Consider the following 14782-nt stretch of genomic DNA (forward strand, 5'->3'; position numbering starts at 1 on the left):
TGAGAAAGGATAATTATTTTTTGCGCTCTCCTATTGGTCAAAATTCGGTTTATATGTTCTTCATTTATTTGTAATACTATTATAAAAATCGTAGTATGAACGCTAGATTACTATGCGTACCCACTACCACGACGACGGCACGATTTTATTGCTTTTGACGTGGATTTTTTACTTCTGAGAAGGGATAATTATTTTTTGCGCTCTCCTATTGGTCAAAATTCGGTTTATATGTTCTTCATTTAATTTGTAATATTATTATAAAAATCGTAGTATGAGCGCTAGATTACTATGCGTACCCACTACCACGACGACGGCACGATTTTATTGCTTTTGACGTGGATTTTTGACTTCTGAGAAAGGATAATTATTTTTTGCGCTCTCCTATTGGTCAAAATTCGGTTTATATGTTCTTCATTTATTTGTAATACTATTATAAAAATCGTAGTATGAACGCTAGATTACTATGCGTACCCACTACCACGACGACGGCACGATTTTATTGCTTTTGACGTGGATTTTAAACTTCTGAGAAGGGATAAATGTTTTTTGCGCTCTCCTGTTAGTCAAAATCGGTTTAGATATACTCTATTCGATTCTCACTAATTGTAAGTCGTAATTGATAAAAAATAATTATTGGTCATAAAGACCAGTTTTGACTTTCTTTCGGCATTTTTAATAAAAAAAATCAATTGTACAGTTCAACGAGCAAACAAAACTTGGCTCAACGAATTGAACTACGAACTCTTTGATTAACGCCATGCTTAAATAATGAATCTCTGAGCTTTTTCATTTCTGACCAAATTTGTTACCAAATTAAATTATATTTTTTATCTTTAGTTATGAGTTTTTTGCACGCTACTGTTTATGTAAGATATGTAGTCATTTAAATATATTACTAATACATAAAAATAGTATTCAAAAACAATATGTATTTTATTGGGACAACGTGACACACTGTGGTAATGTTAGGTCATGATGGTCAGGCTTTAAAATATATATTATTAAGGTTTAAAACAGCTCGATTTTTGAATTTCACCAAAAATCAGAAAAGTACATTCTAGCAGGTGCAGATGATTCACGAGAATACTTCACTTGTATGATCCAAATTTGGCTAAATCAGTCTGGTTTCTAGCCTGTTCCAATCGACAACATCATCTCGATCGATACGACAACACGCACGAACAACTTTCGATGGCAAGCTCGCCCCACATGTGCTCATGCACGTCTAAAATTACAGCAAAAGATATGTCACTTTAGACGTACGCATGCGCGTTTCTCTTGCACGCTTTTGATTGGGGAGTGAATCACAACAATTAACATAATCGATGTATGTAGTTATTAAATGATTCAGGCGCGCGTCATTTACTACTACATCACACGCAATGTGTTTTGTTTTGGCACTTTCTCGACTCCCTTTAAATTCCGTCTGGGTCGTGCCCGTTCAGCGGGAAGAAATTAAGAACCATGACAATGAAAGAAGAGATGGAAGATGATGACATTCTTTGCATCAAGAACGAGCTCGCTCCTCCCCGCCCACTAGCAATTACAGAATATTAAATGTACTATATCTGATGCAGATAAAATTGACGTCTCGTCTAGATAGTGTGTGTATGTACTGCAATATTCGTAATTGCATTTGCGACCGGGCATTTCATCCGTAATACGTTTTTAAACATGGGATTGGAGGATAAATCAATTGGATGGCAGATGGGATTTGTGTTGCTGATTTTGACATACTCGAGAAGCGCTGTTACATATTTTTATTTATGTAAAATAATAAAATGAGTTGTCGACAATCATAAAATTAACAGAAGCAATCAAGAATCATGAATAAATCTAGTCTTGCAGTAATTGTGGAAGTAAGCGACGAGAAAAATATTTATATTAGAATTTGCTATGATCTACCACTATGCACCGTTAATTACAAATATTGCGTTAAAAATGTCACGCTTTGCACTCACAATTTTAAGCATCGATATTGAAATATTTTTATGCAACTCGATGAAGCACACGTTCTCATATATTTATTAAAATTCTTTACTCAATGAAAATGATACAGTAAAATTAATTAGATAATGATTAAATAACGATATTATTCAAAAATAATAAAAAATGCCAAAGGTATTATGATTTTTTTTGTTTGATCGCAGTATTCAATAATACAACAAAAAACATAATTTAGAAATAGATATTAATGGAAAATTATTCATATTCACACATTTAAGAAATACATTATAGTTTTAATTCAGTCACCTTACACATCATTAATAATTATTGTAAATACCCATAACCCTCACAAATGAGATATGAAAAACACTGGAAGAAAATTATCAGTCTGGATCACCGGACTTTCGATATTTTAAAATATAAACATTCGCGTATTTTAAGCGGACATCCCATAAGTCACTTAAGTAACGGAACTAAATCAGAGGGTCGGTGCATAACGAATTACAATTTTATCAATACTAGCAGTTATCGAATCATCATACGCAAATACAATCTAATTTGCGCTAGTTAAAAACAAAAACAAATAATCTGTTTCCGCCCCGAATCGTCTCATTGGCCAAACCATCGAGAACTGTAATGGGCGTTAGACTTAATTCTCAATGTATATAAGCTCGAGCGCGGCAGTACAGAATCATTTCATACAGAACCACCACTTCGCTTCCGACTTGGAATAAACGAGAGGTTAACCGAGCTCACAACAATCTGATCTACGACAGAAGAAAATAGTCTTACTCATAATAAAATACAATATTATATTATATAAAAAATATTAGATATTTTGTAAGTCACATATCTAGCATGTGCAAGGGAATGTACTGCCAAATAGCAAATTGCACATGCTTTTAGATAATGCAAAACAGCCATAATACGAATATCTCAATCGGGTTAAATTGTACTTATTTCCTGTCGTTATTGAATATTTTCAAATGGCCGAGAGAGAATTATGTCTTAGCAACATCAATAGTTCCAGACTAGCATTTGGAGTTGATGACACATAAAAAATATAAATATTCAACTAAACAGAATAAAAATACATAGATTAAAAAAAACTTGATCTGGTTCAGTATATAATAAATTGACAAATTATTAAATATACAATAAATTAAAGCATCGCATGTGTGTAGAATGGAGTTTATAAATAAATTATGGCTATTTTTTACAAATTATATATTGTATACATACATTATATTTTGTAATTATTATATATAAGTATATAAAAATTGCATTATTCATAATATAAATATACATACATATGTATATAAACATATTTAAAATAAATAATAATAGTATTTTTTATGTAGATACAGTCATTCATTATTTGGCATTAATTTTTCATATAAAATATTACTAATATTATTTTAGTTTTTGCTCTCTACATTATAATTTGTATTAATATAGTATTAAATTTGCATTAAAGTAAAAAAATAGTTCACATAAAAAATAAAATATATCTTCCAATATCTTGTACATTTTTTTACAAAAGAATTTTCGTACAAAAATAATTCGCAAGAAAAATCCTCGAAACTTATTTTAACCTTTCTAATGCCGCGAGAGCATTTTGTCGCTCGATAGTACCGCGCGAGACTTTTTTCTCTCCCTAACAAAAATTTTACAAGCCGTGATGGGTTTATAAAATCATCTAAGATGCATTAAAAATTATGATAATTTAAATAGCGAGTTTTAAAACCACGAAAACATGTTTTGTTTTCTTGAGCGGTGCCACTACGTCTATACATAATATGTAATTCACAAATAAAATATAAAATAAATATCAAGCGCTTGACTAAATGATTTAAGTCATTTTTTGAAATCTAATAATACGTTAAAAGCCATAAAAATAATATTATATTTATGTGCTCAGAGCTAATAAAAAAATAAGTATTCCAACTGTACAAAGTGTATTTTTGAAGAGGTCTCCTGTTTAGTCGGGTTAATCGGCAAAAGTGAGTGCTTACTGTATGGTGATAGGAACAGGTCGTCTCTCTCTGGTATCGATCCAATTGAATAAATAAAGAAAGGTAGCATGTATTAGACAGGCCGTCTACGAGAATAATATATTAGATTACAAGAGACGAAAGTAATGTTCTTTATGAACATAAAATATATTGCAATCTAGAATATTGACGTAACTATGTACTAAAAAAAAGGTTTACGCAGAAAGGTCAAAACACTTTATTTCCACCCAATCAATCTCACTAGATTGCCAACGAGAAGAGCGGTCGACTTGAATTACACCCTTGTTAAAAAGCATAAATTCTACCAAAGGCCACCGTCGACATCTCCCGACTTTAAAGGAGCTTCTTCTTATTTGTGTACGCGCACCTCCATTCAATTTGGTAATTACCGGAAGCGCAGGGCTCTTTCATCGCCGCTGCACGTTCCTCTCTGTTGTGACTTTTTGACCGACTGTTCCGAAGGGAAATGTCGACATTTCAACGCGCGCAATGGGTTTGTTCGACGACGCAGAAATGCAAACCCTTCCACTCGGCCGACGTTCTGCAAATAAACATCGGGACCTTTGGAGCGACCGCATTTCTTATTCGGGACGACGCACGTCCATCTGGCGTAAGGTCAGGTTAGGGGCGGTGGTGCTGCATGAACGACTGCGTTGGCGCAATGCGGACCCCGAGGGCTGTTCCGGTCCGACAAAATTGGGTCAACGTTTTTTAACTGTCTCTCTGCGTTCGTTTCTTGGATCGGTTTCATGTAGTATTGCGGTATGTTACGTACTTCTGGACGCGTAGGCGTATGTTCGGATATTTAACCCGACCAAGGTTGATAGATAATAAGGCGACGAGTCTGTGTGTACAGATCTAATTTGAGAAGTAAGAAGCGATGAGTTAAGAAACTATTATGCGTGTTCATAACTATGTAAGCGCAATTATCAAAACCAGGGGTTGCAAATATACGGCACGCGACTGCTTTGAATTAAATACCAAGATAATACCAAAAACCAGAATCGAATAATTTCTCGTCGTGCGATTAACTCACTACTCAAAGGGTACTACTACTCCTTTTAAGAATTAAAAAAATATATGAAATAATTATAATGTCTTTTATTTATTATTTCTTCAGTTATATATGTATGTATGTAAAGATATAACTATCTGGGGTACCTCAAAACAATGAAAGAGCGACCACCGTACATGTACGGCGATAATCATCAAAGGGTTAATACATCAATTGAATTAAATTTTAGTGCTCAAGAAGCAAGGAATATTCGTTTCATTTAACAGAGTCACTTTGAGGCTTATCTTGTATTTCATTGTTCCGCTTGCTCCGAGCAGTTGTCATATACGTTCCAACAACATATAGTCCATCCAAGATGTCAACGCTTATCATCGTTATGTTGGAAATAAGGGTGCGTGTACGCATGCATGCATCCATACACAGTTTTCCGAGAATTTGTTCAAAGCGATAGAAGAACGTTACGATTTTTTACGGGTAGGGTGACCATACGTTGGAAATTGAATTAAACATTATAATGTGCTATATTTTTATTATAAATTATTGTCATGTTGTGTAATTTTGTAATCAATAAAACAATTCCTGTAATATTTGAATATTATATTAAACAGATATTCAACCTGGAGAGTTTTTGAGTTAAATATGTATATAAATAAACAAAATAAGTAAGAAAGTGATATTTTACATTTTACTCAACAAATTAAATTAAAAAAGGAAAAATTAATTGAACGTGTCCACATGGTCACCCTATTATATTTCTCACCAAAACTGTGTCGATGAGCGTTCACATCTTGAACGGACTGCATCATAAGATTCCTTAACGACGACATGAATGCCGCTTGGACGCGGGTGTCGCTTCTAGTTTTGTATTTTTCTTTGAAAAATATATATATTTTTAAGACCTTTGTCTTAATTAATACGGCACTCGCAGACCTAGATTCGGTGCGAGAGATAGCGAGACTAATTTTGATGTTCTTTTATACTATAAATATATTTATACTCGTAACGCTGGCTGACAATGGATGTGAAAATATTGGCAGCCCTAACTAAGCCATTCATCTATCTAATGCACACACGCAAATACATTAAGAGTGACTTAATTATACCCATAGCTACATTTGCAACAGTTGGCATGATGCAAAATAAACACGCAAAACCATGCAGGTGGTTCCTAAAACTACAACTACAAGAAAATCTGATTATGCCCTCCTCGATCGGATAAGGCGCATTTCGGAGAGTTTAAAGCACCCAGCTGCTCGATTCAGGATTTGCAAGCGCCAAACGGTTATATCTGCATCTACAACGCTAAACAACCAGAAAAACGGGGTAAACCTGATCGCGATGCAACACCACTTCCAGACGCAAGTGCGCCCCAGAATTGAATCATATAGTAAACGTTAAATTTAGTTATATGTACACTGAAGACAAACGATTGTAGGAGGAGCGTTATCAGAGTCGTAGTAAGCATGTCGGTTTGTATGAGAGAATGATTCATCGATCGTGGGAGTGTTCGTCGATCCGATACGATTTCAATACATCTTTCACTGCTTCGTAATGATGTACGAGCCAATTGTGCAATCAAGATGATTAAAAAAACGTCGTTACGTTATATTGATAGCATTTATATTGCGGATCTTATCTCGGATCGTTAAGAGATAGATTACACTGATAATTTGTTATTGTGGGTATTTTATTTACAAACATCATTCTTGGGGGGTCCCGACCACATAATGCAAGTCAGATTTTTTTCTAGAGGATATAAGATCACATGAGAGTTGACTGAAAAAGCTTCAACCTTTACCTACCGGAGTGTTCCCACTACTGACACGATTTTATTGCTTTTGACGTGAATTTTTTACTTCTGAGAAGAGTTAATTGTTTTTGCGCCCTCCTATTGAACAAAATTCGATTTGAATATATTTTGAACAATGTTTTCACATATCGGTAAGGATAGCTATCATGTTTTTAAATCATAGTATAATATCGAAGTACAGACAAACTATGGAGCAATATGCGAGACTATAGAAATCAATCTATACTTCTTCTTCAGCTTATTTCCCCCCCCCCCGAAGGAAATATTTTAGACTTGACCTAATAAAAGTTTTAAAACTATAATTAGGTTAGGTTAGGTTTGGGTTAGAACAGATAATTCACGTTTCGCAACTGTCAAATTAGAACAGCATATAATATTACTAGCGCATATCAATTAAATTATATTTTCGCTAGTAGAAATATATATCTACTGGTGAAAATGTATTTAGACTTCACTAGTGAAAATATTTTATATTTCGCATGTGAATAAATAATGATAAGTACATAAATGTATATGTTACTATTTACATAAAAGTTGAAATTATATAATTTTACTAATTTTTACTGGTAAAAATAAATATTTATTAATAGTATTTCGATATAATTTCACTGAAATGACATATTTTTAAAAATATTTTCGGAATTGATATAACCCGAGAATTTCTGGTTTAGAATCAGGACGTCATTTCAAGTTTTTTCAGAGGTGGGGAAAGTTGGCTAATCAGTGGTCGATTTTTTAATATTTCAATTCCATCAAAATTCATAGTATTTCATTAAATCACATGCATTTTTCTAGCCAAATTCAAAGGAGCACATAAAACCCAACATCCACCAAGTTATATCAGAGATACCGCCCAAAATGTACGAAAAAGGTCTAGAAGCGGCCATTTAATTGATATTATTTTTATAATTAATGATCTACATAAAATGTTTGAATAATAAAAAAACAAAGATATCTTTAAATTTCTGTTTTTTTAAAAGAAGTTTAAAAATCTATCGTACAATTGAAGGACTACTGTTAATGAAATAAAACACTGGAAATTTTATCATTAAGTCATATAAAATGACTTCAAAAAATAGAAAATATATTGGGCATGACATACATGCCTTTGGACTTCTAAAGGTTAAAAGTAGCACTGAAAGTAGTATAGTAGTAAAAACATAAAAAAATACAGTACATCGAATACAACAAATTAATTATTTCACATGTAAAATCTCATTCGTGCCGATGTGTAAATATAATATATAGATAATAAAATTACAACTAAATAATAATAATAAATAGGCTAACATTGTAATAATAATAATTAAAAATGAAACATGGTCCGCGTATTAAAAAAACTAAATCCGATAATTTAAAATTTAAAAAAAAAATAAAAACTCTGAAATAACGTGGTTAATACTAATCAGGAAAAGGGGGAAATGTTAATTGTCATTTCAAAAACTCGATCAAGTCGTGGTAAATAAAAAAAACATAAGAAAGTAATTATCAAAAAAGGGTATGTTATGTTCTATATAAAATATAGGGGTTCCAAGACATTGGTGTATCAATTATGCAGTTAGCCCTAACATATCGGTGGCTTTAGTATTCGCAAAGACGCGCGTACAAATTTTCTACACGTGTCTCCGTCAAATCAACTCACTATTAACATTCTTCATTTGAATCGATGAGTGCGCACTTTTAGATAAGAAAGCGTCGATTGATCACCGTTAAAACATCGAATACAATCTTCACTAATTTTAATACCAGTATTAACGAGTTAATACTGGTATTAAAATTAGTTAAAAGTCTCTGCGTCAAGAGTGAAACCTCAGGAAGCGTCTGAACGCATCATTGACTCAATCCGCATAGATAATTAACAGGGAGGGCACGCACGATATCCTCGAGTCGCCTTCCTCCATAGAGCACCTATGCATAGACAGACGTACATGGAAGAATAAAACGAAGAGAAAATAAAACACCTACGCTGCGATATGCGTGGGCGACGTGGACACGCAGCGGTGGAATAGTGGTGCTGCTGGCAGAGGTCAAGAGTAGCGTAGCGGTTCGATACCGATTACGACATCCGCGGAAGATCTGTGCGAAATTCTCGACGTCAAAGAGCAAAAACTAACGGAGAAGCAATTAGCGTCGGCGAATTTGTTGTAACTATTAACAAAATATGGCTAGAATATGTTCAATAATGAATATGTGATATTGATTATACCGTTCGAGCCTCTTCAACGCCGAGCTGATAAAACTCGATTCTCGTATCTGAGAGTAAGTGATTTTACACTTCTATAATACAGCTAACTTCTTCCATTCCATTTTAAATTACGTTCAAATACATATCGACGACACTGTAATCTTATTAATGTAATGCAGATTATGAAAATAAATACCTTTAGTCACAAATCAATACAGTGAAGTATGAATGTGAAAATTTTATGATAATTTTAGCTACTTTCAAATGCAAAAGTGAAAATTTACAAAACATGAATATAGTTAAATATCTCTTTTTATCTGTTAACCCAATGATCTCTCTTATAAATCAATAAGGAAGCTTGGCAATAGTTTTAAGTGGCATTGTAAACAACAACATTTGACTATGAGCTTTTTAGATGCTCCATTTGTACCATAAACTGTATCATAAAATATACTAATAATCTACCGTTTTACTGTAGTGAATAGGTGTGTATTTATTTGTGAACTGCTGAATTTTGTGTTATTTAACTTGTAAATAGCTATCCTAATGAAATTAAATCTAAAAAAAAAGGCAGCAGGCGCAAAATATTGTGCTGCATATGGATCGTGTTTTAGATAATCTAATTTACAAAATCATTAAAAACGCACTGTAACGAAAATGAAACACCGTTGCAATTGTGACGAATGCAATTCGGCACGTAACGGTCATTGGCCAAGGCTTTCGGGGCTCATAAAATATATAATGATTTAAGTGGCGGCGGGCTGCAATAAATTGCATAGCGGATTGATTGTGTGTTATTTTACATGTATACGCTATTGTGACGGATGCAATTCGTTCCAACGATATCTGACTATAACCAATGGCCAATTAATGTTTAAGAAAATATGTCGCGAACAAAATGAAGTAGATCTATTTGAGTATATTTTTTAGATATTCCCTTATCTATTCTTGTCCGGATTCCACCCGATTTTTTTTTGTCTGAAGTAACTTTTCAGGTACTGATCGATTAGTGACATGCCAACGCCGGGTTCGCGCACGTATAATGAAGTAATTTGACGCATGCGTAAAAGTCGACTCATCACTCAACCGAACGACGGTCTTACAAAAATGTATCAAATATTTTGACTTGTATCAGTACGTAACATACAATTATTGTATCAGTGGTTTTTTAATCTGTGGGTCGCATAAGAGCAACATTAAAATCATAAATTTGTTTTATTGAATATTTAGAAACTCATCTTAACTATTTGATTATAATCATGGTGCCAGTCAAATTTAACAATTGCAAAACGTTTATTTGCTGTTCAACCCCAAACCTAACTTAGCGGTAAAATGATTTATTTGTTTGGGTTTGAACAGCAAGTGGATGTTTCTCAACTGTAAAATTTGAGTATGATGCCATGATAATAAGCAAGTGCCAAAATTTGGTTTAAATAAAATATTTAATAAGTTAATTTTTAGGTACTATCCTATTATAATAAGCAAGTACCTTAAATTTATTGTGAAAAAATATTATTTATTTATTTATATACAAATAAATGTTATTTTTTAAGTAAATTCATTGCGTGTTCACGTTCTGACTAACGCTCACTCGCTACTGCTCGTTTTTTTTAAATTTAAACAGGCTCGGTTGATCAGAACAGTGAACACCCCATGAATACAAGAAAATTATATGGCTTATGTATCGGTAAGGCGGTTCGAACACGTTTATTCTTAATGAAAATATTACTGTACATAAATAAATAAAATTTTATTTAAATTTAAATATACATTTTTTCCCTTAGAACCTACCGCGCAACGCATCATTTTTACGTAGAAAACAAAATCAATGCAATTCGTTAAATAATTATTAAAATCAGTACTTTTTTTTATTTTTATTAATATTTTCAAAATATTCAGGATTTTTTGTAAATATTTTTAAACTAGAAATAAATCAAATAATTTTAACATGTATCAATTCAAGCCAAAACATCTGATAAATTCATGTTTTTCATAAGTGTTTTTCACATTCCACGCGGCGAAAAAATACACACCTTTGAGGAGTATCGCCGTACATGTACGACGGTCGATCTTTTACTGTTTTTAGGTACCCCAGATAATATTTTACTTATATATTTTTATAGAAAATATTACCAATGAATTAAAGAGTACGAAATAAATAAACATAACAAAAAATATTGTATTCATTTTACAAAAAAATATTGAGAGCCTCTAAATTGAATTAAAAAAATCTAAAAAGGCCAAATAAACGTGTGAAATAAATTAGCAAATTTAATAATAGAAAAGTGGTAAAATAAATGATTAAAATATACGTTGAATTTTTTTATATAAATTACTATAATTGTAATATAAAACAATAATATATAAATAACAATATATATAATTATGGAAAAATACATTAAATCTATTTACTACTCAAAGGGTTAACACGACTTGCGCTGATGTATGCAAACGCGGCATTGGCCCGTCACTAATCGACCAATACCCTATTTTAGCTTCTCCTTATACCAATACATTAGAGCTTTTAATTGTATGATCTAGTAAATATTTTAAACAGTCCGTTCACAAATCACCCTTTAACGCATGATCACCACAAGCTCTTGTTTTCTGCCATGTGAATGGTCGGTCGCTCTGAGGGGCGACACCGATGTATGTAAGAACACAAGGAGATATTAATTTGATTTTATTGAGGTACCAGTAATATATATATATATATATATATATATATATATATATATATATATATATATATATATATATATATATATATATATATATATATATATATATATATATATATATATATATATATATATATATATATATATATATATATATATATATATATATATATATATATATATATATATATATATATATATATATATATATATATATATATATATATATATATATATATATATATATATATATATATATATATATATATATATATATATATATATATATATATATATATATATATATATATATATATATATATATATATATATATATATATATATATATATATATATATATATATATATATATATATATATATATATATATATATATATCTTAGTCAGGCAAACAACGTGATTATGATAAAAAGCTCAAGATAGACTTTTCGAAAGCGACTAACTATTCATAAAAATATATACAGTAGACACCCTAATAATACGGTAAATTTTGGCGTGCTATTTGAGTGTCCGTATCTCACCACACGCCGCCTGATTCGTACTTACGTAGTGCAAAAATTGTGTGAGTATTTTTTAATCCCCCAACAACACACCCAAATAGCACGTTCTCAATTCACCGTGTTATTAGGGGTCTACTGTATTTACAAAAAATCTACCTGTGGATCGACGATCCAGAAATGCTCATATATTTATCATCGCCCATTTCGTAATCAAACATAACTAACCAGTGTATTTGTTTTCAGGGACTGACTCTAGATTTTGGAAGGCAGTTTTTATCTGGTTCCGAGAAGCGATTTGTCGTGCATACAAAGTCGCCACAATTTGTATTCTGTGAGTTCATCATCATTTGTATGACAATTTTAAAGCTTCAAACTTGGATAAAATAACTATTATTTCGCAGGAGTTTCTTAGTTTACATATCGGACTAAATAAATTTTCAGGAAGTCAAGTTTTAACAGTAATAATTTAGAAACTTTTTGATTAATTAAATTATATCAAGTGATTCATTATTTTGAAGCATATTAAAACATGCTTCGCTAATCTGTAGCACTAACACCGCAGTATAAATAAGAGTAACTTTCTGCGTTATCTCTATGTATAATATATAAGAAAATTATAATATGTATCTTTATAGTTTGGTTTTTAAACTGTTACGAATTCATTAAAAAACAGTGCGGTTTTGCGAAAAAAACAATTAATGATCAAGACATTAGTTAACAAATATGTTATGGGTAGAAATCCATTCCATCGCTCATTGACTATTGTGATTTTTTTACATTTTATAAATTCATATAATTAACATATCTATTCTCGTTACAAGTACGAAATGTTTAGTAAAATAATAACGGCGCACATAAATTGTTGTGAAAACATTATTATGTGGCGGAACTGGACGTCTCGTAAAAAGAGCATTCTTGAACGCTGAGGTCCTGGCCGCAACGGTTAAGAATAAGGGACGCAATCACTTTACAGTTTAAGTATGTACAAGCAAAAATGTTAGTTTATTATTAAAATCTAAAAGGAAAACAGGCGGCGTTCAGATGCTCCCGTTTCATATTTTTTTTAATATATAGCGTAATTTGCAAATATTTTTTCTACATTCTATACACAAGCTGTGTGGAATGTAGAAAAATATTTGAATAATAGCAATTAGACAGTACATAGTGTTTCATTTCTCATTGGAGATGATCGTCAATATTGTGCAATATTGATTTGACACAAAATATCAATAATAATAAAAAAAATGAAAAATTAGTGGCGACTTTGGCAAAGAATCTAACGGAAGTCCACATCTGGTCCGGTGCGCATGCGCAACGGACCTAGCTGCCCTAAGTTCGCGTCCATTTGCATACGCTTTTGGCCCTAATTCGCGGCCATGTAAATAAACACGTTCAAATAGATTGTAACGACGAGGCGAATGTTTACCGTTTATTATGAATTTTTCATGCGCCGTTCGCTCGATTTGGTCGCGACAAATCGCGGACAACTGACACCGATTCTGCATTTAGACGCGACTGTTTATGCATTTTTGTCATAAACGGCGCGCATGCGCAACGCCAAAATCAAAATAAAGAAAAAACGTCAAATTCGAATCGACGATAAATAAACACACCCTCGTATTTTTTGTTTTTTATACACAATGACGTATGTTTTCTAAACATGTTTTCGGCGATCGCTTGACATAAACAGACCTGAACGCTCGTCCGGAGAGGTCTCGCAGATAGATGCGCTTCGACGGGAGCGGTCGAGGAGTCAGCGGGGAACGACGCGATCCATTTCAGCGGCGCGCAAAAAAGCGATGCACCACTCGCGACAACTCGCGCACTACACAACACACGCCACACGCCACACGCCGACACCGAAACACTGCGCGAGCTGCTTGCCACACTTCGTATGCCGAATGACATTTAGCGCAGTTATAAAAGCTAAATATGGGCTAACTTAACGCTGTGAGTACGCTAACGTAATATATTTTTAATAATGCTGAAGTAACTTATAGTATTATAAAATGTATCGCTAGTATATATTTATTGTTACACTACCGTTTTGATATGAAATACAAAATAGGTATTGTGCCTAGAACTAGAATTTTTTTTAAAAAACCGGGAAATTGGTATAAAAAACTATTAGATATAATATTAATCAATATATTTTTTAAATATATTGCTACTGATACATTTATTTATAGTATGAAGAGTTATTTTCAACAAAATATTATTATTATTATACATTTAGCAAAAAAAACATAATGATCATACATAAAGTAAAAAAATATGTGTGGTATAAGTTTTACCATATACCACTAAAATAGGACAAGTTAAGAAATAAAACTAAAATTAAGACACATCTTTTAAAAACGATCGATTGTTATCCGAGTCCGTGGAATCCAATGATTATTCATTAATACAAAAATTTAAGATTTGAGTTTCATCTGACATTGCAACAATAAGTTAAATCGTATCGGTATTGATTTTAACGTTTTTTGCCATTTATTATTTTTCTCTTTGCTATGTGAGTTTTTCAAAAAGCTGAACAGATTTTTTTGGATATAGCTGAAGACAAAATAATGACAAAAAAAATGTTTGCTAAAGCTTGTAATGGTTAGGA

General features: G+C 32.0%; 1 protein-coding gene across 2 annotated transcripts in view; it reads right to left on the minus strand.

Moving 5' to 3' along the window:
- Positions 1-14043, minus strand: part of CdGAPr (GTPase-activating protein CdGAPr) — a 35627-nt gene extending 21584 nt beyond the window's left edge. Inside the window, exon 1 of one of the 2 annotated variants that reach the window (XM_088198609.1) lies at positions 13867-14043. The gene's annotated coding sequence lies outside the window, so the exon portion shown is untranslated. Of the gene's footprint in view, positions 1-1092; positions 1112-13866 lie in introns of those variants that run through there. The other variant, XM_088198652.1, reaches the window with a different exon arrangement.
- Positions 14044-14782: the final 739 nt, after the last annotated feature.

This window comes from Plectrocnemia conspersa, unplaced genomic scaffold (genome assembly GCF_051122295.1).
Source record: "Plectrocnemia conspersa isolate PC_06_02 unplaced genomic scaffold, ASM5112229v1 ptg000001l, whole genome shotgun sequence".
In the NCBI taxonomy this organism is placed as follows: Eukaryota; Metazoa; Arthropoda; class Insecta; order Trichoptera; family Polycentropodidae; genus Plectrocnemia; species Plectrocnemia conspersa.